Source organism: Centrocercus urophasianus, unplaced genomic scaffold (genome assembly GCF_019232065.1).
Source record: "Centrocercus urophasianus isolate 14NV4802_14NV808 unplaced genomic scaffold, USGS_Curo_1.0 seq_10, whole genome shotgun sequence".
Classification (NCBI taxonomy): Eukaryota; Metazoa; Chordata; class Aves; order Galliformes; family Phasianidae; genus Centrocercus; species Centrocercus urophasianus.
In genome coordinates this window covers 1,369,189-1,393,216 of record NW_024884142.1, presented here as the reverse complement: position 1 = coordinate 1,393,216, position 24,028 = coordinate 1,369,189, and the positions used below count along the sequence as shown (strand labels likewise).

General features: G+C 41.3%; 1 protein-coding gene across 2 annotated transcripts in view; it reads left to right on the top strand.

Annotated features, from left to right (window-relative positions):
* KLHL29 (kelch like family member 29) overlaps positions 1-24,028 on the top strand; it is a 403,260-nt gene that overhangs the window by 65,846 nt on the left and 313,386 nt on the right. For both annotated transcript variants that reach the window (XM_042829821.1, XM_042829815.1), the window contains exon 2: positions 4,254-4,360. The gene's annotated coding sequence lies outside the window, so the exon portion shown is untranslated. The remainder of the gene's footprint in view (positions 1-4,253; positions 4,361-24,028) is intronic.

Genomic DNA, 24,028 nt, shown 5'->3' with positions numbered 1-24,028 from the left:
TTTCTTATTTTCCCAGTTCTATAGATGCTGCACAAAGTAAGGCAGATCTCTTATTTGCCCCAGGAAGGCTCTTCGATTTTTCCAAGTTTCCTTTCATTACAGTATTGAGTTGCCGAACGTTGCTGTTTGCTTTATATCATGAGGATGCTGTTTAGATCTGTACACTTCTCACACCTTATGCAGCTCTTGGTTGATATGCTGGTCTGCTCTACTGCCCTTCTTTATAGGGCATCTGTAACAACAAAGCTCCAAAAGACAGTTTTGCTGCATAAGAAAACTGTTTTAACTTGGTATAATGCGAAGTCATTCTGTCCCTTACGGCTCTTTGGCATTTGCAAACTTAAAATTCACTTCTTAAAGCTCAAGTGTGATGAGGCAGGATTTAAACTGAAAGGCTTGGGGAGTCGGGTCTGAAATGACACCGTTGCAACCAACTGGGTAATAAGCCAGGCCAACCAAACAGTGACAGACTTTCCTTAACTGCCTCCAGTGATATGAGCCAGAAGGTCAGCCACATCCCCCTCTACTTAGCCCTGGTGAGGTTAAATCTGAAGTAATGGGTCCAGTTCTCTTCAGTTCAAGAAAGAAAGGGATCTTGTAAGAGAGAGTCTTGTGGAAAGCTGCAAAAAAAGTTTGGGGGCCTGGGCATCTTCATTGTGAGCAAAGGCTGAGAGCCGTGGGACTGTTCAGCTTGGAGAGCAGAAGACTGAGATGGATCTTATCAACACTTACAACCATCTAACAGGTGGAAAATCAAGAGGATGGAGCCAGTGGTACAGTTTCTTTCTACAAAAGATCCAAACTTGCTTTTCGTTACCTAGGTCTTTTAAGACTAAGGCATCTCTGATTGTTACATTCATTCATGAAGAAGCTTCTGTCAGGGCAGGTGAGTTCACACCAGTTTCATATACTATGTGGCCTCCTGGTAGTTCTACCCCAAAGGACCAGCTGCTGACATCATGGAAGTTGCTACAATGATGAAGTAGATGTCGGGTTTCCAACAGGTTACCTGTGGTCATTTTAATTCAGAAGCTTAGGTGCTGCATAGTATTTATGATTTGTCCATTTCGAGGTTATCAGGCTGCTAACAGATAAATTGGGCTGCTGCTGTAGGCCTTTGGAAGGTGCCTTCAGCTTCATGAAATATTGATACAGGGAAGTGAGGCTTTATCTTCAAAGCTAGCTAACAAAAGAGAACACCTCTTGGTTTAAAGCTCCTTGCTGTATGTCTGGCTCTTCTACTTTCAGTATTCATGTTAGTGGTTCTGAGCTGACTGACAGGTGTTCTCCTCTCTGCCCCGCACTTTGAACTGCAGTTAAGTTTTGATAAGATCAAAATCCTGTCCTATTAACAGCCAGGCTTTTCTAAAGCAGGGTAGAGAAGGCACCCAAAGCCTAGTAAATAAAGCAAATAATGTATGTTAAACAGTAAAGACCATTAATCCTTTCTTTGTGTTGTCCCAAGTAATAATTTTGACTCGTCTTTGGGACTGCGTGTCCAGGAGTAAGGAAACAGATTTTGAACCTAAGCCCGTCTTTGTGTACCATTTTCATGGTGACGGATTATTCCCTTTCTTGCTCCATTTTCCTTCTGAGCCTTTCTTCAAACATCCCGTATCCAGCTGTGAGGTCTGTTCCGCTTTTCCCTATGGCACTGCCATCTAGAGTCTACAGTCACGCTTTGTAGATGTTCCTCATGTCTTTCCCTTTTGAGGTAGGAAAGAAAAAGATTTCCTTCATGTAAAACTGCCGTTGGTGTATCAGACTAGTCCTCTTCCTTATCACAAATCCATTTTATTTTATGGTTTTTTTTTTTGGTTCTTCAGTTCTGCAAAGTCAGTGCTTGCTCTTGAACAAGTCCTGAGATGGCTTTGGGAACTGAATGTTTCCCTTGGGAGACCTTCCACGTTATTTTGGCCCAGTGTTGCCCTTGAAGAGGATGGGATAACTGTGATGTGGTGATTCACTACGCAAAGGAGAAATTACTCCCTTGAGTTTATTCTGTCCTTTCCATAAACTTCTCCATGAAAACAGTGCTCTTTCTGAAAAACAGGAAAACAAACCAAACCAAAAAAAAAAAAAAAAAAAAAAAAGCTGTTATTTTGGTTGGAGCTTTTTCAGGCAGTTCAAGCAAAATTCTTTAAGCGTGTCGCAAAAGTCAGAAATACTCCGTTGAAAATGTCTCAACAATGTGTTTGAGCAGCATTATATAAATGAATAGACCAACTATTTGGAAAGCCTAAACTCCAAAATGAGTCTAACCCTGTAAACAAAGCAGCTAACGAGGAGAATGCAGCTCTGTATGACAGAGAAGACAGGAATGATGAGGATAATGCAGTCTAGACGCTTCTTTTTGTGTGCCTTCCCAGTCCTTTCGTGTGCTTGTTGCTTGTATTATCATGCTTTGCATTTTTGAGAGACTAACCTTGCAGCTGGCTACTGCTTGGGAAGGGATCTGCTTTTTCTGCACGAAATGAGGACTGAAAATTGTAAATGATTTTGTCTGTTTGCTTTTGGAGATTTCTTTTGGGATGTCAGCAGGCCCCACTTTAAACTTTTATCTTTTTTCCTTCTCTTTGTAATGGTACATCATGAACTGCAGTCAGCTCTCATTACAGGTATTACAGGTCATTTGTTACAACACGAGCTATTTGATCAGCTCATCAAGCCAAAGTTGCTTTATGCTTCATTTACAGAATTATATAAGCATCTATCAGTTCTATTAAACTCTTCTGAAGGAATTTATCATGGCCCAATGGAACTCAGGGCTTCACAAACACTCAAAATGACCTTGGATGCGTTGTGTCGCCCTTTGGTGTCCTTCTTTTCCTGTTACTTTACCACCTTCACCATCCCTTTGAACCATAAGCTCCTGAGTGCTCAGCCAGGTTTGGACTTTCACAGGCAAATGGTTTATTACTTTTATTTTTTTGGTCGGGCTATTTGAACATAGCAAGAGTCATGCAAATACTCTGTAGTAACGTTCTTGCAGGTCAGGGAGGTGTCCTTCAAGAGGTTTTGCATGATAAACTTCCAACAGCTTGCAGGTAGGGTAAGTGAAGTATATTCCTGTAACAATGCAAAATATGTAGTGTTGCAATTACACAAAACATTATGTTTGTATAAAACAAAATAAGCTTAAGCTGAGGTTGTGAAAGAGAAACACTTTGGTTTCTTTGGAGTGGTTTTAAACTGAGACAGAGGAGGTTTAGGTTGGATCTTAGGAGGAAGTTTTTCCCCCAGAGGGTGGTGAAGCACTGGAACAGGTTGCCCAAGGAGGCTGTGGATGCCCCATCCCTGCAGGCATTCAAGGCTAGGCTGGATGTGGCTCTGGCAGCCTGGTCTGCTGGTTGGTGACCTGCACACAGCAGGGGGTTGGAACTGGATGAGCATTGTGGTCCTTTTCAACCCAGGCCATTCTGTGATGATACGAAACCTTGATTACAGCGAACTTCCCTTGGACAACGGAAACTTAGAACTAGCTCGTCTCAGCTCATTTATTCATCTGTGTCTCTCATCATAGTAAGAATCTTCTTCATAGGGCCAGAAACTCCAGTGCTAAAAACGTGAAATCAATAGGGACTGTTATGCTGACTCAAAAATAAATAAATAAATACTTTATTGATTTGCAGATAATGACAGCACTTCATTCTTGCAGGATTACAATCCACTTCCCGTCATGGAGATTACTCCCATATATATTAGATGTGAGATGGAGAACGTAGGTATAAAACTGCTTTGCTTTAATGAGTAGTCATTTTATTCTGGGCACTAAAATGAGATATATTTCTTTAAATTTATCTCTTGGGATTATTTTTACTTCATGGGCAAACCCCGCATTACCAAAGACTTAGAACGCTATTAAACTTTTAAATAATCTTGTGTCGCCTCATTCTTGGGAGTGCTTGAACTTGTCCTCTCTTTGATAGCAACTAATTAAGCAAAATATCGTGCTCTTTCTGCTCTCCTCCACGTCCTTGATTAGAGGGTTAACACTGTGTTATCACGGGTATTAGATGCTCTTTACTAAACCCTAAGAATCCAGCAGCACCGAACTCCCCATGCTTCATAGCAGATTTCTGTCACCTTCAGAGGATTAAATTCTCCATGCCGATCATGGTGGCATGTACCATCTCCCATTCTGCAGCTGTTTTTTTTCTTTCTTCTCCTCTAGCTCATTTAAAGGCTATTCTTACAAAGCCTAGGTGTCTTTATCTTTGTGTATTAACGTAATTCTCCTCTTCTCTTCCTAGGTAATCTGGCTTCCCAGAAACCTCCTGCTAAATGCAAGGATTTGCTGTCCTGTTTACTGACTATTACACCTGAGGCTGATTTTGATACACATTCTGGATATCATAGGGTAAGTGTGCAGTTATCTGTTCCTTTTGCATTTTAATTTTCCTTTTATCTGTCTTACATGAACGTAGTTTGGGTTATGCATTCAGTGACTGCAGCAAATCCCTGTCAGAGCATGTGCAACTGTGTTACACTGGAAAAGAATGTAGAAGGCTGAATGCTAGTGCTATAAACCCGATCAAGGGTATATGCACTGGGTTGTGTGGCTGCAAGAGGCAGTGGAGTTCATCTCCACAGGCTCAGAGGTTTGTATCCTACAGAACTGCAAAAGGCTGTTAGCCACTTTGAGTGCTGTGACTGCTTGGAGTTTTAAGCTACAAAATATACTTACATGTTTGTATTACAAATGAAACATTCTTTATTATATAAACGCGTTATAAATACCAGTGAAGTTTGCAAAATTGTGTGTGTAGATTAAAAAAAAAAAAAAAAAAGCAAGCAGATTAAAGGTTGCTTAGTTTTTCCTAAAAAAGAGAGAACTGATTTCCTCTCCTACTCAGTTCTATTACGCACATCAAAGAGGAAACATAAATATTGACTTCATCACTGAGTAACTCCCATAGGACTTTTTACCTTTCAGCTGCTAGGGGAAAGTGTAACTTGGTGGATGCAGATTTGGGTTGTCTATTTTTGTCCTTCCTTACAGTGTTGATCCTCTGTTGCTGCCTTCTCTTTCAGCCTGCTGCTTTACTCATCATCACTCCTTTCCTAGCTTCTTTTCCCAATCTTCTTTGTGTGTTTCTCCTTGCAGAGCTAAGCCTGACCCTTGATGCTGTATGACAGCTCTCTTGGCATCCTTTGATCACATTCTGGCTTCTGCCAACTAGATATTTAGAACTGTTGGTTAATTCAGGCTTAAAAGTGCCTCTGGATATCATCCAGACTGACCTCCTGCTCAGGGCAGTGTCCCCCAGGTTGCTTAGGGTTGCACGCATTTCAGCTTTGAATATCTCCAAGAATGGAGATTCCAACACTTCTTCAGGCCCCTGTTCCTGTTTCACGATGTCATGAAGGATATTTTCCTCATCTCTCATTGGAATGTTCATTATTGTAGCTCTTTTCCTGTATCTCTCCGTACTTTCAAGAATAGGCTCACTCTCGTGAGTTTCCACTGGGAATTGGAAACCGTAGTGTGATCTCTCTTTCCTCCTTCTTGCCTTGTGCTCCAGCCACCAATACCCTCTACCTATCCTGGAGAGCTCACAAGTGTTACATGGATGGGTAGGACCACCCCCAGGCTTGCTGGCTATCCTCTTGCTGACACAGCCCAGGAGTGGTGCACTTTCTATTTGCATCAAGACCGCCAAGTCCTCTTTTCTTTTTTTCTTCCCTAATTTTAATCAGCTTAATCTTTCTTGCACACCACACAACAGTTGTTGTGTTGCTTGCTGTTCCCTCTCGATTTTTCTTGCTGAACACCTCAGCATCCCCAGCACATCTGGATCATAACCTTTCTGGCAGCCTCTTCCCATCGATAGGTTTGTAGTACACCCATGAAGACAGTTTATAAAGTGTATTTCCCTGAGCAACTAGCTTACAGATTTCAGTGCAGCTTTGATAATTTAAAAATGCTTCTTAATTCCTATCATTAGTTTGTTCATGGTAAAACAGGAAATTGTGTGTATGCTTGAGTGTGTATAAGTATGTGTAGGGAAGTTTATTTAATCTCTTTCTCTGTGCTAGCAATACAATATCATAAATAGTGTATGTAATAATAGAAAAATGAAATTGTTACTTGAAGTCAAGTCTGAATTTTGAATAAGGCTTTTATTTTATATTCCTTCTTTGTTCCACCATGTGTTTGTAATGCTGTAAAACTGAATATACCAACAGCTGTAATTGTCTTGAAGTTGTAGTAAAATCAAATGTTCTCTAAATAACTTTTTTTTTAGTATCACTCACAATGGTTACAGTGTCATTTTTCCCTATCATTTCATGGGGTGTATATGTTGTGAGATGCCCTTGTTCATTGCAGGGGAGTTGGGTTAGATGACCTTCCATGGTCCCCTTCCAACTCAAATGATTCTGCCCCAGCCTTGCCTTGACACACTGAACAGATGGTCCTCGGAGAAGGGAGCTGTACTCCAGCAGGCTTTGCTGCCTCATTCATTTATAAATGGACAACAGAAAGGATCAGGAGGACATCAGAAGTTCAATGCTCAGACCATAATTATCAGTGTAGCCAGGGTGGCTGGAACTCAAAAGCAAGTTCCTTCCTTTAAATCTGCTGAGAAGGGCAAGAAAAGAAAGCAGTAGGCAGGCAGGAGGAGTACAGAGGGTTAAACATACTGAACTGGGGGAAAACAGCAGAGTGGAAAATAGGTAAGAGAAAAGTAGAGAGGAAAAAAAATAACATATGGGAAAGTGGATGAAGATTTTAACTTGCAACATAGCATTTTGCTTTTAATTCAGAGCAAGACTGTCCAACTGATGAAGAAGTACTTATACTAGAGCAAGTCTTATGGAGATGAGTGACAGTTTAATTCACTTTCTGTGGTGGGGAATGTCTAGCAAATCTGGCTTGATATGTTGCAGCATTGCACAGTTCAAATCAGTACAAAATGCTGAGTATAGTCTTAGGCTGAATATCAGCTTATTGTACTGTTATTGTATCAGATTATGGTATTTCTGTGGGTATTTCTGGTATCATGTCTGTGATCCACTTGGGACGGGAGGGTAAAATGACAAAACTACCCAACCAACAACTCTCTTCTCTTTATTGTAGCTAATTATCAGAAGTAGTTGACATACATAGTTGGAAATGAGCTGACCTCTGTGTCCAGGCTACCTCATCAAGGCTTCTGCTGTGGGTTGAGAAGCTGATCAAAAGTGCCTTGGATTCTTGGGTGCACTTTGTTCCTAGAAATGAGCTGCCCGTAGGAGTAGCATGCTTGTCTATCTTACCCATTTGAGGATGTTCCTAGCTCAGCTGCCCCCCTTAAAACATTTTAACTTGCTTATTCTTCTGAAGAGTGTAGAAGGTATTTATGCATGTTGGCTGTATAGCTCCGTACAGCTTGACAATCACGTACTGTTGCAATCTCTGTGTTCTAACTAGAGAAGTATTTAACCTCTGTTGTTTCTGGCTCAGACTAAATCAGCTTTCACCATATGCAGCACCTCATATGAAAATGTGTGTGTGGGGGGAGAGAGGAATCTGAAATGAAAGGAAGAAGTTGAGAGCTGTTACCATGATGCAGTTATTTTAGCAGCAGCGGGTCTCTCAGCACAGCAACTTGATTGAGTGTTTTCTGAGTGTTTCTTACAAGGAACGAGGGTCAGGAAGGTATGTAAACTTCAACCAAGACCTCTAACGACCACACACGTTTAGGTCCTTGATTGTGTTTTGCTTTTCATTCTTTGTAGCTTTCGGTGGGTTAAAGCAACAATTGCAGTCTGTTCCATTCCCTCTTTTCAGAAGAGAGCAAGCTGAATGAAGTAGTTGTTTTTACTCATGGAAGTCCAGAGTCATACTTCTTGTATGAATTTCTGATAAGCTTTGGGATGAAACAAAGAAACCAAGGAATAACCTCATTTGTATCTGTATGATATTCCTGCAGTAACTTCGTTAGGGGAGGACCTTGGTCAACCTCCTGCTCAAAACAGGCCAGCTACAGAGTGGAGCAGGTTGTTCAGTGTTATGGTTGTGTCCAGTTGAGTCCTGAGTATCCCTGAGGATAGAGACTCAGCAGCCTTCATGGGCAGACTGTGCTGACTGGTGAAGCACTCACTGATTTTTCCTTCCTCATATCTAATTAGATTTTCCCTTATTGCAACTCATGCCTGCTGCATCTCCCTTTACTGGTTGACCACCACATCATTGAAAGTGGGAGATCTGAGAGATCTCTATATAAAGAGCTCAGATGTTTGTCAAGCACCTGTGCATAGGGAAATCTTTTTTGTGTATGTTTCTTTGCGTCCATTTAGCATCTGTTCTTTATTCTATTTTTTTTTCTTTTACTTATTCTTTCTAATGTGGCTCTGGTTTAGATGCTTTGACAGGGTGCAGGATGGAGGGGGACATGGGCAGTGTTAGTGCTAACATCTCTATAAGCACTGACAAAAATATCTCTGTTCCTCTCCACCTATAGATGATGCATGCCAGGTAGGCTGGAATTTACTCACAGAGCTCGGAGTTTGGTATTGTTTTTGTTCTGCCACATCCACCTTTGTGCCTCAGCTTCCATGCCATTAAAATAGTGATTATATATTCTTATTCACAAGAGTGCTGTTAGTTCTGCAGGAACTGTTAAATGCTTTTAGCTCCTTTGGAGAAAACTGCTATAAAAAAGGCAAAAGTGCGTATGTTTATAGTATAAAACACACGCCCATAGTTATATGGGGATATGTTAACTCCATACTCTTAGTAGGCTGCTTTTAAACCAAAGTATACTTTTGTAGTGTGTTGTGTTACCATATAAATTAGATGCTTTTATTCACATCACTTGTTGGAAGCTGAAGGAGATATACGTGAGGGTTGCTAGGGCTCCCTCCTTTTTCACTTTCAAGACTTAGAAGTAGAAACAAAGCTTAAAAACTTGTGATTCTTTTAAAAATTAAAAATTAAGTCTTTTCATAGAAGTAAATATTTTCTTTTGTGAGCTCTAATAATAATGAGTTTTTGGTGCCAGGATGAGCGATAACGAATGGCAGGAAGTCATCAGAACATTGTTGCTCAGATTGCAGATTTTATTAATCGTGAAAGAAATTACTCACCTAGAAAGGCTATTTTATAAGTGCTCATTTGCATGAAGGCTTACTCTCTGTACTGTTTTGCTTCAAAACAAAAAAAAGTTATCCCAAACTTTCTTCTCACCTTCAAAATCTTGATTATTTCATTCTTCCCACCCAGTTTGGAGTAATGTCATCTGTGTTCCTGCTTATCAATGCCAATCTCATTTTTATTCCTTTTCTCACAAATATATCACAGAATCACAGAATGGCCAGAGTTGGAAGGGACCTCAAGGATCATGAAGCTCCAACCCCCTGCCAGAGGCAGGGCCACCAACCTCCACATTTCATACCAGACAGGCTTCTCAAGGCCCCATCCAACCTGGCCTTGAACACCTCCAGGGATGGACGGGGCATCCACAGCCTCTCTGGGCAGCTGTTCCAGCACCTCACCACTCTCTCTGTAAAGAACTTCCCCTGCCATCCAACCTAAATCTTCCCTCCCTCAACTTCAAACCATTTCCCCTTGTCCTGCAGTTATCAACCCTTGCAAAGAGTTGATTCCCCTAATGTATCTAAGTACTTCTTGGATTTGTTCCAACAACTGAGTTCCATGCATCTCTCCTGCACATGTCTTCCACAATTAAACAAGATGTTGATCTTTGATGAATGACTTCTTAGGTAGATGTGCTCTTTGGCCCTTTACACGGTTCAGACCTATTGAGGTGCTGGGATTTGTGGATTTAAATTACATTTCCATCCATTTTTCCTCACTTTTTTAATATTGTTTTCAATTTGAATCTTGGCCTAACGAAATTGAATGTGTTTAGTCAACAAGAGCTGACTACAATGTGAGCTTAAAGCAAGGCACATTCTGAAGTACTTCTTTAATTGGGCTATTAGTTGGTAAATTCTGCAGCGTATGGGTACAGTCTTTGCATGCTTCTGTTACAGAATTCATATACAGAGCATTCCCACAGCGTGAATATTCATCACTTACCTGCCTTTTATTCCTTATGCTGAAATATTAATACTGGCAGTGATTCTGCACCTAATCCTACAGAGATCGGGTGTGTTTAAGCCACCCTATTGATAATACCCTGCATGCACCCAAGCCTTTTTTGAAGGATCATGCCTCTTTGGACCAAGCTGAACACTGAAAACTTTCCTTAATTCAGTTGCATCTAGGAAAGCAGGAACATGGGCTCTGCCCCTGGCTGTGCCACTGGGTCTTCACTTCAGCCTGCAGGGTATAAACTGTGAGAGGGGAATAAAGTTGCTACTCCTCATAGCAAAAGCAATTTCAGACCCACAAGTAGGGAAGTACTTTGTAGAATCATAGAATGTCTTAGGTTGGAAGGAACCCCAGAGATCATCACCTTCCAACTCCCGTGCTGCAGGCAGGGCCACCGACCTCCAGATCTGGTACCAGCCCAGGCTGCCCAGGGCCCCATCCAACCTGGCCTTGAACACCTCCACGGATGGACGGGGCATCCACAGTCTCTCTGAGAAGCTGTGCCAGCACCTCACCACTCTCTCTGTGAAGAACTTCCTCTACTTCCCTGTAATGTCCATCATGTCACAGCTCTCTTCAAACTTGGCCAGCACCAAATTGGCTTTTTCATTGCATAGTCTTTTTCAGGACCAGATTGCAGATGGCTCAGTAGCAAAAACAGATTCAGCTGTGGAGGATTCCTGTACTGTGTCAGTCTCTGGGCTGTAACTTTAAAATACAATTTCACAATTGCTATTGTGGACTTCTGAGTCTGTTTCCTAAACTAATATTTAAATTAAGCCCTACCAATTCTGGTCTCAAAGTTTGCTGTTTAATCTACAGCATATTTCAACACAAAATTATGCAGGCTGAAGTGAAGATTGGTGTATGGTAGTGGAGCAGATTCTTCTGTTTCATGTATATTTGAAAGCTGAGAAAGCTTCTGGTGAAGTCAGACGACACAGGCTTGTCAAATGTTCACGAACAAAAAGATGGAATTAATTTGCAGTATCTCATTTGCCATCTTGAGTTTTGTCATGAATTTCCCCTACTAGGCAGCCTGAAATGCCAAATGAAAAAGTGTTTTAGTGAGAGATAATATAATATATTAAGAAAATGTTATTGATCACAATGTGCTTTTACTGGAAGATGACTTTTTCTGACCGGAACACAAGGGACTTTGCCTTGTTATGGTAGGAAAATATATTGTAATATGCAAACAGGATTATTGTTAAGGTCAAAGCAACTTTGTTTTTACATTCCACTTCCCCTGGAAGCAAGCTTCTCCACAGCAACGCTGTCAGCTTGGCTGGGGTAAGAACAATTTCAGTACAAAACTTTGAAAAAAGGGTTACAGTGTCTGCTTCTTGAAGGAAGGAAACGAATGCTGTTCTCCAGATCTCCCAAGGTCAGGACTTGCAATTCAATAGGCATTACTGTAAGCATTTTTTATTTTATTTTTTTTAATGATGGTAGACTATGGTCTGGTGGTTCTTTGTGTTTTTAGGTTTTTGTTGCTGTTGCTTTTTAATGGTGGTTGGTCAGAATCAATTAAAGCATGTTTTCTTATCCTGCATGTGTTCATATGCATATGTTACAGACAGAAAAAGTTGTCCATTTTGGTTTAGAGTGGCTTTCACACACAGGGAGTATGAGGCACTTAACTTTTATGTGGGAAGATTAGCCAAGTGGAAGAGTCTGTGTTGTTCACAGACAGCTTTGTGGGTATATGAACATCATTACTCTACAAAGCGTGAGGACATAAATTTGTGATGGGCTGCCCAGTACACCCAAGTTAGAACAAGGACGTTTTTAAACATGCTTGATTTAAAGAGGTCTTCCACTGCATAAGCAGTGGCTTGAAGCCATCACTGCTCGCAGTGACATTGCTTTCTGCTGAAGGTCTCAAATTAAACCACAAGAAATAAACGTGTCGTCATGATGATGCTTCTTAAAGGTATTTCAAGCTATTTCTAATGAAATTTGCCCAAAACATATTCTGCAAAACATAACATTTTACCAAATCTTGTGTTTTTTTGTGGCTTAGATAGTAGTATTATGAACCATGTTAATTTAGACTAGAAACACAAAGGCATTTCAGTTAAGCCACTGAAAATCCAAGAATATTCTATTTTCTTTGTTTGTTTTCCTTTTGTCCCGCTCCACTTCCAGCACATTCCTCCAGTGGTTTTCTCTGTCTTTGCTGCAATAAATCTCCACTTCAGTGAATTTGAAGATATAAACCTGACTGGAAAAATTCATCTCTGGTACAGTACCAGGTTACTAACCCACTTAAAGTTTTCCATGTGGCAAAATGTTTTCTTCACTTTGACCAATTGTTTCCCACACGGGCCAAGCAGCGTTGCTGAAATTCTCGTCAGATGTCATTACATACTGAAATCTAATTACTTTTCTTTACTGCTTTGTCTGATTTAGTCTGGACAACAACAGGTTCTGGGTATAAATCACAGGAACAGATCTCAGTTGTGGGAAAGCCCGATTTTCCTCGCTCTTTTTTGCAGACTCTTCTAGCACATTGATAGCCATGTGCAGCAGAGAGACACCTCTTGTGCAGAGAGACAACCTCATGTGTTGTTAAAGCAAGCAGTTAATAGTAGGAATTGGAGAGTATCTGGGTTTTAAGAGAATAAAAAGAGAGCAAGAAGCAAAACAGATTTATTTTTTTCCTCCTTAGCTGCAAGAATGTGGTACAGTTTAGTTAGCACAATAAACATGACTTCAAGAGCAAGTGTAGCAAAGGTTACAGAGAAATATCGCTTGATTTTCTGCATTAGTAAACCCATCATCATTCCTTCAAAAGACGTTTGGAAATATACAAAGGAAACCTTCTGTTTTTCCTCCTGTGCTTAAAGAGGAGGCAAGTTGCTACCATGGCTTCAGTTCCAACCCCCACAGAACCTTACTTTAAGGCAACTTGGCTCCTAGGCTGAAGTGAGTGAGCTCGGATGTGTGCCCTACGGGAGCAGCTCTCCTAAAGACGCTTTATGTTGCCACATATTTTGTTACCACTTGGCAGGAAAGCGATGCTCGGCGTTTGTAATTCTGAGGCTTCCCTGGATGTGCCAAAGCTCACCCTGCTCACAAAGCATCTCTTGTTCAGGAGCGGGTCTCTGAAACGCAGCAGTGTTGGGCACAGCTGGTGCCACGTCCCCATCAGATGTCCTCAACAAGACTAGGTAGGGTTACAGCACGTGGTCCCGAACTGCACAGCAACACAGCTGTTCAGTATTTCCTCCCAACCTTTTGCAACTAGCTCTCCAGAATCCTGCTTAAAATACCACTGGAATCAGCTAAATGCTGCTAGCCCTGTGGATGAACTTTAGTGCTTGGTTTGATGTGCCTGAAAAGATGAATTATTTAAGCATAAATCCATTTAGTTTTCATGTTCCCTATCCTCCTGAACTGAGAGATGAGGGAAAGAGGAGAGAAAAAAAAGAAACCCCATGGGAAAACAGTTTGTGCTGCTTAAATCATAGCCGAGTCGTTTTATTTGGTTTTGGAATCGTTCTTGGTGGGTACTGTAAACAGGGGAAGGTACCTGCAACTGTTACTGTGTTCTGCACTGAACGTGGAAATGTAGCAGCAAGCAGAAAAGACAACAGTCCATAAAATCTCTGTGTGTTTGTAGAGGAATTTGATTTAATGACACCAAAGGTCTCTTTGCCTATGCGTCTAATTGTAATGCGGCGAAGAACATGTACAAGTAAGCAGAGTTATTGAGCTAAAACATGTAGACAGTGTTTACAGTGACACAAAGCTGCAGTTCCTGCAAGAGTGCAAAATGCCTTCCCAATTATTTCACTTTGTTACACCTCATAGAAGTTTTCAGAAAGCCTTTTGCACCGACACATTGAAAGATGCAGAGCACCTCATCTTTGCTGGCGACAGAGGTGTAGGAAGACCGCGAGCAGATCGGAATGGCTCCTTGCTCAGCTGTAAGCCTGCTTGTGAGCTGCTGTACGTCCCTGTGAAAGGCAAAGCTGCACAGGCTGGATTTGAATAATGGAGTTGCCATTAATGTCTAACACAAAAAGATGATTGGTTCTAGGCTTGATTTATGGGAAGCAAGAAGTGGTGAAGTATACGGTACACAAGGGGATATTTATGCTGCTAAGGCTTAAAACACAGCCAAATGCACTGCGTGCTGCAGCCGTTTCAGATGGCAAAAACAAAGGTGTGAATACAGCAGTAAATCCAGTTATTCTGATATTAGAGTGGCCCCAAATCAGGATCTGGCTGTGCAGTCTCTTCAACATGCAGAGCAAGTCTGATAAGCTACTATTTAGTTACTGCCTGTTATAGGATTATCGGCTTTGAATCAAAGAAAATAATTTCAAATACGTTAGGATTTGGGATACATTGTTTCATCTTCATCAGTTTCTAATGCAAGAATTGTTTTCTTCCAATTTATGTGCAAATAGGCTTTCAAAATCTGTTGCTGAGAACTGAGATTTTGTCAGATTTTTTTTTTCTCTGTCAAATTACTCCTGTTTTGCTAATAACTGTCACACTGCACCTCCACTCAGCATTTCCTTGATCTGTCTCGCCTGCAGGAGCTAACAGGAGCTCTCGGAGGTGTATCACTTGGCTGCTTTGCAAACTGGGTGCTCCGAAGGTATTCGGCTGCACATTTAGATTTTTTTTTTTTGAAATGTTAAAGCAATTACATCTGATTTCTAGAAGAATAATTCATTGTCAGTTCAAACTAGATGAATTTCTCAAAAACATGGAACGTTTCTCGTAGGTTTGTGAGCTCAACTGATACAGTGCATTCATCATTCTGCAGTATTGTATTTTAAAGCACGTTAGCTGTGTCTTTATATATATTTTTTTAAAACATGCAAAATATTAGTGTGATCCTCATGATAAATAATACCTTCTGCTCCATTTACACATATCTATCCGTTCCCATGTTTCCCCTGAAAAACACAGGGAGTTGAGGTACTGGAGAGCCCTCATTTTGGGGCTGGTTAATAGCTCCCATTATCTAATGTTGCTAGCGGTGATTGCTTCTGGCTGGTTTATTTCTGAGGCAGAAAGATGTTATTAAATAAAGAGCATTTGGTGAGCTTGAGATCAATTCTGTCTCATACAGCAAGTTTGCCTCTATTCCCTAACATTGGTTTCTACACCAAGCTCCGCGTTTGGAGCAATTTGTTTCTCTCAACCTACTGTTTGGAGAAGACAACAGATACAGAAACCAACCCACTCCTAAACCTCTCCAAGCAGAGCATGTATTAGGTAATCTTAACTCACTAAACAGCTTGGCATTTTGAAAGAAGTTGTTTATTATTAAGGAAATACAGATGAATACCTGTCTGGGTGTGCTGTGTAGACTTGAACCAACAAGACTCGTGTATCCAAATTACAGCAGCTTTGTCTAGTGTGAATGAGATGCTGCTTACATTTTCAGGTAAAAAGAAATCAACAGCTATTAATTTGGCAGAATTATTTATTTCTTACTGATGATATTTTCGGCGTATCTAATCAGTGCACTCATGAATAGAAATGAAACAATTTAAATAGAGGCACTGTACATTGTATGATCTTGTTTTCTCAAACTGTTCCATAATGCAGTGAATAAATTTGTCTGTTCTTCTGAAAAGAATTCTGCAGAAATCATACACAGTGCTTTCACCTCTATTATTTAATATGAGTGTTTTATAACTCTTGCAAGATGGTGATTTCTGCTTCTGCTACAGGCATCTGGAAGAAACACTCTCTTGAGGGGAACAGAAGGGAAGTGGAATCTTATGGATTCTGAAAATCCAGACATGCTCCAGGAGCACGTGGCTGAAAGGAGTGAGAGATGAACGTGATGAAACAGTCTTATCCCAAGCTATTCCCTAGCCACCTGAACAGCAACATTCAGATTTATTGAAGGTAAATTAGTGTGTGAAAAAAGGTTGGTTTGAGTCATCGTTTGAACTCATGGTGCCTAGAAATCTTAGAGCCATAGAATGGCTTAGGTTAGAAGGGACCTTAAAGATTCATAGAATCAAAGAAACACAAATTTGGAAAGGACCTACAAGATCATCTAGTCCAACCGTCCACCCATCACCTTTCTACCACAAGCACCAAACCATGTCTTGTAGCTCCTCATCCAGACGCCTTTTGAGCACTGTCAGGGATGGCAACTCCACCACCTCCCTGGGCAGCCATTCCAGTGCCTGACCACTCTCTGAGAAAAAAAGTTCTTCCTCATGTCCAACCTAAACCTCCTCTGGCACAACCTGCAGCCATTCCCTCGGGTCCTGTTCGTTGCCTGGGAGAAGAGGCCAAACACCTCCTCATCACAGCCTCCCTTCAGGAAGTTGTAGAGTGCAATGAGGTCTCCCCTGAGCCTCCTCTTCTCCAGACCAAACAATCCCAGCTCCTTCACTGCTCCTCCTAAGATTTGTGCTCCAGACCCCTCACCAGTTTCATTGCCCTTCTCTGGCCATTATCCAGTCCCAACCCCTCTGCCATGGGCAGGGTTGCCATCCAGCCTGGTGTTGATCACCATCAGGGACGGGGTATCCTGTTAAGAGAACATTCATCACGTGGCTGAAATAAGATTTTGCTCTGAATCTTTGGATATATTTGCAACACTTCTGGAGGGAGGCAAATTTTAGTTGGCCTCAGTGCTAAGCAGTTGCTGGCTGTCCATCGTTGTACAACCTGCCCTCCAGATCAGGGTGGTGGTGGCTGAGGGTGACAGCAATGAACCGTGTGATCGCTGCTGATGGAGCTCAGTGTCACAGGCGAGGCAGGGAATCACACCTTGTGATGCATTGCCTTAAGTGCCTTGTTTAAGAAAAAAAATCCATCCAAAATTCAAATCTAGGCTTTAAAAGATACTTATGTTGAGGTTTTAGGAAGCTGGATTTTTTATTATTACTTTATCCTTCTGGGGGCATGGGGTTCTCTTACACCAATTTGAATATTTTATATGGGGAGGTTAACTTGTCCTTGACAAGTAGCAATAGAAATAGATCACGCAGGTAAATCTAAAACAGCCAGGAGCCAGGAAATGAAGGTGTCACTTTATTCTTCTTACCGAAAGGATGCAGATACTGGATGCCATCATGATTTGTGTTACAGTACCTTTCAGAAGCTGTGACTCCACTGTCTTCAGGCAGGTTTTTGGTAAGCAAAATCTCTTTCCCAAAGCCCAGTGTTTTAATAGGTTTTAGTAGTGTAGTTAATTCCTAAGTCTCAGAATACAAATGCTTGCTTCTCCTCACTAAAACCCTCCAAGATCCTTCACAGTAAGCCATGGCATACGTTTTTCATTTCCAATCATAAATCTCTAATCCTTGGGAATGGGTTCAGGACAGTGAAAGTGAAACTGGCTGCTGCATTTATGATCTATCACCCCTTTTTTAAATTCCTTTTTTTTTCTTTTTTTTTTTTCCCCCAACGTGAGGCATTTTAATCCCACAGTGAATTTCTACACATACATGCTCCTAAAAACCTTACAGGCAACCCTTAATCTTTTTACATTGCTTGTGATTAGCAGTGCTTTTTAATCCTAGCACCAGACCCAACACCAACTGTTAACTGCACTTGGTGTTTTACAGCTACCTCTAAATCCTTCTAGCAGTCTGAGACCAGCATTATATTTATCACTCTGAAACTACCAGCTGTAAGATGTTGTGGCACTTCCTGACTAGGTTTCTTTTTCCCACTTTCTCTTTTCTTGCCGTGGATTGATAAACGCAGTGATTACTGTTAGGTTTTTTATATGATGATTTCCAGAAAAAATGTGTAAATAAATGCTTTCCTCCACCATGTCCTAACCAGGAGAAAAAAAGATTTCCTTCTACCCGAGTTTATCATGAGTAGCACGGAGCGTAGGTGGAATACGTTCCAGTGGCTTTCTTTCCCCTCCCTCTCCCTCCCCTTATACCTATTAATATATGTTAGTAAGCTAATGCTATTAGGTTTTGCAGGCTGGTTGGTACACAGGGAAAGACACCACAGATATCAGAGCCTTGCAGTGCCCCAAACCTTCTTTCCCTTCTGCCAAAGGTTCCGTATGTTTGTCCAGATCTTATATCTTGCCACTTAAAGAAGAAAGACTAAAGAAATTCTTAAAGAAAGACTAAAGAAATTATGTACTCAGTGTATTTTTCCCCACCTGGAAAGTTGTGTGGGTGTTTACAGTCTCTGCAAAGAACTGCTCTGAAATAGCATTAGGGAAGGGGGAAAGGGAGAACTGAAGAACTCCACTTCTCTTTTGTTGTTGCTGCTTGATTTCTGCTTGTTTATTTTTTCCCCCTGGGGAGGAGCAGGGAAGGCTTTAGCCAGAAGCATGCAGTTCCCCCCAAATGACCCTATTTGGTTTAAATCCTAAAATCATTTTTTAAGGCTGATGGAAAAAGAATGGAGGACTTAGGCAGAGACAGAATAAAAAATAACACTTCTCCATAATTACAGTAGGTAATAGGAAACTTTGTCTTCTGCTGCTAATGTCTTTCCACAGTATTTTTTCTCAGCTGTGTTTTTCTTTCCCCAACCAAAACAGCTGCATTTGTTACTGGCAGTGCAAGCTTCAAGAAGACTCAGATTTTAAAGCAAGGGAGGAAGGTTTTATGTGTTTATGTACAAGTAGATTTGTGTATGTATGCCTAGACCAATGGTCTTCACTTTGTAAAAATACCATTTCTGTAGTCTTCTGTGTCTGAAAGGTCAGCTATTTTCCTCTGATGACTGGACTAGTAAAAGAGAGTTGTTCTTTCTGTGCTCCCAGACTTGCTTATATGCTAAGGCCATATCAGCTCTGGCAAGAATGCTGCTTTTGTACTTAAAATGGGAGCGAAAATGCAAAGTTGTACATTGTTTAAAGTAGCAAAACGTAACTCTGTCCCTCACCTTCTGAGGACCTCCATGCCTTTTTCTCCGTGCACACCTTTGAGCTCATTCTTCTAATTATCTCCAAAACTTTGAAGGGGGCAAAAATCATAGAAGCTGTGCAAGACAGATGTAGGCTTCGTGGTAAAGTGGCTGCAGAAGGCAGCTGGCATGCTGGTTGCTCTTCTGAGCTGCAGATGTTCGTGGATGTGGAAGGAGGGGATGGAGGGAGAGCTGCTGTGGGCGTTGGTAATGTTCATCCCAGGTCTGAAGTTATACCTCCGTAAGCCTGGATGCAGCTGCAGGGTTCATGGTGCAGAGGCTGAAAAGAGGGAAGCCCGGAATTTTAGCGTCCTGAAATTCGTTGTATTGCCATTTTCAGTGGTAAGCTGGCTTGCAGGAGGGGTACAGGAAAAGGCTGGGACTGAAAATTGTGGTGACCAGCAGAAAGGAACTGTGGGAGGCAGGTAAATCCAGAGCTGAGGAAAATGTTGGTGCCTTGGATAAAAACACAGAAATCTGGAGTGATGTCTTCAAACTAATTGCAGTGTTAGCAACTGCAGTGGAAACTTCTGAACTTGAGTGCTGCAGTTGTTTTATACTGCTTACTTCCCCTTCCCTGGCTACGTTTCTTCAAGAGATGTTTCCTGAACCCTGCCTGGCATCTCTGAAGTGCTTTGTAACTGTTCCCTCCCCAGGCAGTGCTCTGCACAGCTGTTTCCTGCACACAGTATAGAAAATCACTCTAGATTATAAAGATAAAAAGGAAAACATATTTATCAGGTGTTTGTCTACTTCAGTAAAGAGGGAATGTGTGTTTCTTTGAAGTCTTACAACTAAAAATCATGCTGAGAGTTGATTAATGTGAAAAGTTGGATCCTCCATCACCTCTTCCTTTCCGTTCCAGTGTTGAGTTCCAATTACAGAACATGTGTGGTGGGTGGCCAGCGATACCATTATCATATTCCTCCTTCAGTGTAGCTTCTGCAATCTTTTTCTTCCTTCCCCCGGTATGTATTGTAAAATCAATATTCCGGCTGATGGGAAGGAAGGAGTGGTGTGCAGGTTGATACCTAGGGATCTGCAATCTGTTAGGTGTGAGATTGCTTTCTCTCTGCAATGGTTACAATCTTGGTCCTATAAAGTGCCTGCAAATGTTGATTTTATATATATGTAAGACGTGCACTCTCACATTTTACGATAAGTTTCAAAGGGATGGAATTGATCAAGACTGCTATCACGAATAGTAGATGCTTAGTCCCTAAAAATTGCTTGTATAAATAAGTAGTTTTCCGGAAGGTGACAGTCTTAATCCCTTGCATCAAATTTTATTCATTCTTCTATTGCTGTAATTTCTTCAATAGTTTTGAAATTTGGGAAGTGGTAACCTTCAGAATGCTGTGTGCTTTAGAAATCTCTTCACCTCCCTCAAAATAGCACAAGTAGTGACTGGTGAAGCTGAAAAGGAAGAAGACGGTGATTAAACACTTAATATAAGTGTGTAGAAAATGGGGAGAGTCTCAAGGTTAGAAGCAGAATAAGAAATATTAACGCTGGTGTGGCCCTAACAACTGTTTATGAATATGGATAGTGATAGGACAGGGGGGAATGGCTTTAAACTGAGACAGGGGAGCTTTAGGTTGGATCTTAGGAGGAAGTTTTTCACCCGAAGTGTGGTGAGGCACTGGAACAGGTTGCCCAAGGAGGCTGTGGGTGCCCCATCCCTGCAGGCATTCAAGGCCAGGCTGGATGTGGCTCTGGGCAGCCTGATCTGCAGGTTGGTGACCCTGCACACAGCAGGGGGTTGGAACTAGATCACTGAGATCCTTTTCAATCCAGGCCATTCTATGATTCTATGATAAATCCCAGCTGGGTAGCACTAATTCTCTGTCATTATGGACATAGTAATCTTTAACTTAAAGATTTATTTTCTTATCAGTCCCCGAAGTGATACGTTGATGCCAGCTCAGGTGTTGGACTGCAGAAACCAGGTGCCTCTGAATGTCAGCGCTGCAGATGCTGCGAGCAGGGCAGTGAATAGATATGCAAAGCATGTTTTTAAGTGCTTGAAACCCAGGAACGTGCTGTACCTGACCACAGCCTATTTCAAGGTCTGTCAACTTTGAGGATTCTGCAAGCTGCCTGTGTCTCTTTTTGAACATGCCCATGAAAATAATTGTGAATGATTAATTTTAATTACTGCTGGCTCAGGGCAGATCCTTGGCTATGAGGATGGTTTTTTATTAAAACATGTTGAAGAGTTTGTTTGGGCTGGAGAACTCTGAAACTTTGCTAGCATGAATGGTGAGCTCAGGAAGGAGCATGTCTGCTCTCCCATTGCTTATGCTTACTTAACAGCAAATGCCTCTGAGGTGTGTGTGTGTGTGTAGAAAGTACAGAAAGCACTTGAAATTGGTGCTGGTGATGGCTGGAGGTGAAGACAACCAATGGCTGCTTCTATTGCTTTATAGTGTCTCTTCTACTTCTGTGTTCTAAACTGAAAGTGAGTAGAGAGGATGGCTATGCCAATCTACAAGGACCGTGTTTCTGTTTTAGCTTTTATATGTGTTGCTTCTACCTTATATGGCCACAGTCTGAGTAGCTGTCCTCCAGAGCAATCATATTAAACTGGTACATTAGACTTTACCTCCTGTAAAATCTAACCCATGGATAGTGGATTGCTGCCTCTATTTCAGAGATGCAACTGAGTCAGACTGATGAAATCTGACTGGATACCTAACTTGCCATAATTTGGGATGTGCCTTAAAGGCTGTTGGAAAAGGAATAGATCTGAGCCTCGTTTCGCCTTCACTGGCTGGTTTTCTAGTTACTGGAACAGCTTTCCTCTCAGATACTGAACCTGAGTGTTGTAATTCCAGTTCAGCAGATCTATTTATTTGTGAGGCTGCAGTGTGTATGTAGATATGAAGATACCTAAGAGACACAAGGAGGTCTTTTGGCTAAGTCATTAGCCTCGAGCTCTGAAAATCACAGGTGAGAACATGTACTTGACTTCACTTGTAGCTTTGCCAGTGGCTTGCTTCTCTGACCTTGCTCAAATCACTTAACCTTTTTTTCTGATGTTTTTGTTTTTCTATTAAAAAACATTCATCTGCTGGGCAGCGTCTGGATTTGTTATTCTGTTTATATTCTTGCACAATACTAAAAAGCATTCAGTTGTGGCTGCATAGAATTAGAATAAAAAGTGTATGGACAAATGTAATTTAAAAAAAAAACAAAACAAAAAACCCTAATTTAGAATTGTCTGCTCATGGAAATATTTGTTCTCAGCCAATGAAATTCAGTTCAGACTTCACAGAATCACAGAATGGCCAGGGTTGGAAGGGACCTCAAGGATGATGAAGCTCCAACCCCCTGCCATATGCAGGGCCGCCAACCTCCACATTTCATACCAGACCAGGCTTCTCAAGGCCCCATCCAACCTGGCCTTGAACACTTCTAGGGATGGAGCATCCAAACCTCTCTGGGCAGCTGTTCCAGCAGCTCACCACTCTCTCTGTAAAGAACTTCCACTGACATCCAACCTCAATCTTCCCTCCCTCAACTTAAAACCATTTCCCCTTGTCCTGCTGTTATCTGCCCTTTCAAAGAGTTGGTGCCATACCATAGAAGTGTGCAGTTCAGCAGCACTGATTTATGTTCCTGAAGAGTCTTGAGGAATATTCCTAATCCAAAAGTAGCTCTCAGGAATGTTTCCATAGAAGTCTTGATGCTTCTGGCTTGAGAGCAGAGCTCTGTAGTCAGCTGAACTTCAAGCCCTGAGCTATTTTGTATATTTCCTAAAACCCTCTCAGTTCATCCTACTTAGCTATTTATATAATCCTTACCAACTGGGGATGACATTGGCCTTTTGGATGGAGGCAAGCACTACGTTTCCCCAAGACAATTTATGGCGGTATTGGGAATGGAGCCCGGACTGCCTGAGCTGCAGCCTGATGTTTGGTGGTAAAATAATGCCACCTCCATTACCCAGGCGATGACTAAGCTGTCCTTGTAGCATACTTTGATGGTATATTTTCCAGCTCAAGTGGACATGTTCACAGAAGGGAATTGATTACCAAAAGTTGGCAGACTGGACAGCCTGCGGCCATGGTTGGAAGATGCCAACTTTTTTGATGGTTAGCGAAATGGAGTTATTTTATCCTCTTCCTCTAGATGTGCCTTCAGTTAAGCGATAAGATGTAGTGATTATAGCAGTCTGTTATAGTTGTCTACACAGATTTCCTCTTGCTGAGATAATAATCGTCTGGACCATCTTTTCATTAAATTAATCCAAACAATAAGCCTTATGAAAACTGCAATGGGACGAATGCAACTGATCTGTTATTCGGGGTGTGTTTGTTTAGTAGACTGATGGGGAGGGAGAACTGCTGCACTGTTCCCCCCTCTGCATTTCTTCGTACTCAATTCTTCGACTGAATTCTTAAAATTGGCTGTTTAAACAGTCTTTAATAGACCGTATGTTTCTGCTGTTTTTGTGTGGAATGAGAACATGAAAAACGTACCTTCTGAAGATATTTTTTCTGTGCTTCTCTGCCTTTGTTTTATCATCTTTTTCTCCCAGTATATCCACAGTGAATAACGTTAGCTGTTACTACTAGAATTGCTCAGGTCACAAGTGATCTGAAAGAAATCTGTTAACTGTAATTTCTTTTCTTTTGGTCGTCTAACTTTTCCTAGCTCATGTATGTTCCTTCTTCGTAGACGAGTACAAATTTTCTTTTCTCTCCACCAGTAACTACCTACCTATCCCTGCATTTATTGCTGCACTTTTATTTGTTTTATGCTTTTTTTTTTTTTTATTCCCTTCCTCTTTCTATTCTATACAGTTAAAACACGGTAACAAGTGCTTACAGAATATGAGATAAGACACGAAGCAAATCGCAGAAGAGAAAAAAGTCACCCACAGTGTCAGAGTATGTAATTGCTTTTTGCCTTTCTTCAGGCTTTCCTGGTGTAATGCAGCTTGTTGAATGACCTGTGGTTATGCAAACATTTTTTTTTCCCTAGTCTTGTCTTTAGACTAAAATTTAAGTAAACTGTTTCTTCTAAGACATAAATGAAAAAGGTGTATTGTGTTGTTAACAGCCACGTTTGCTGTGGGAAAAGGTGAGCAATACCAGGAATGGG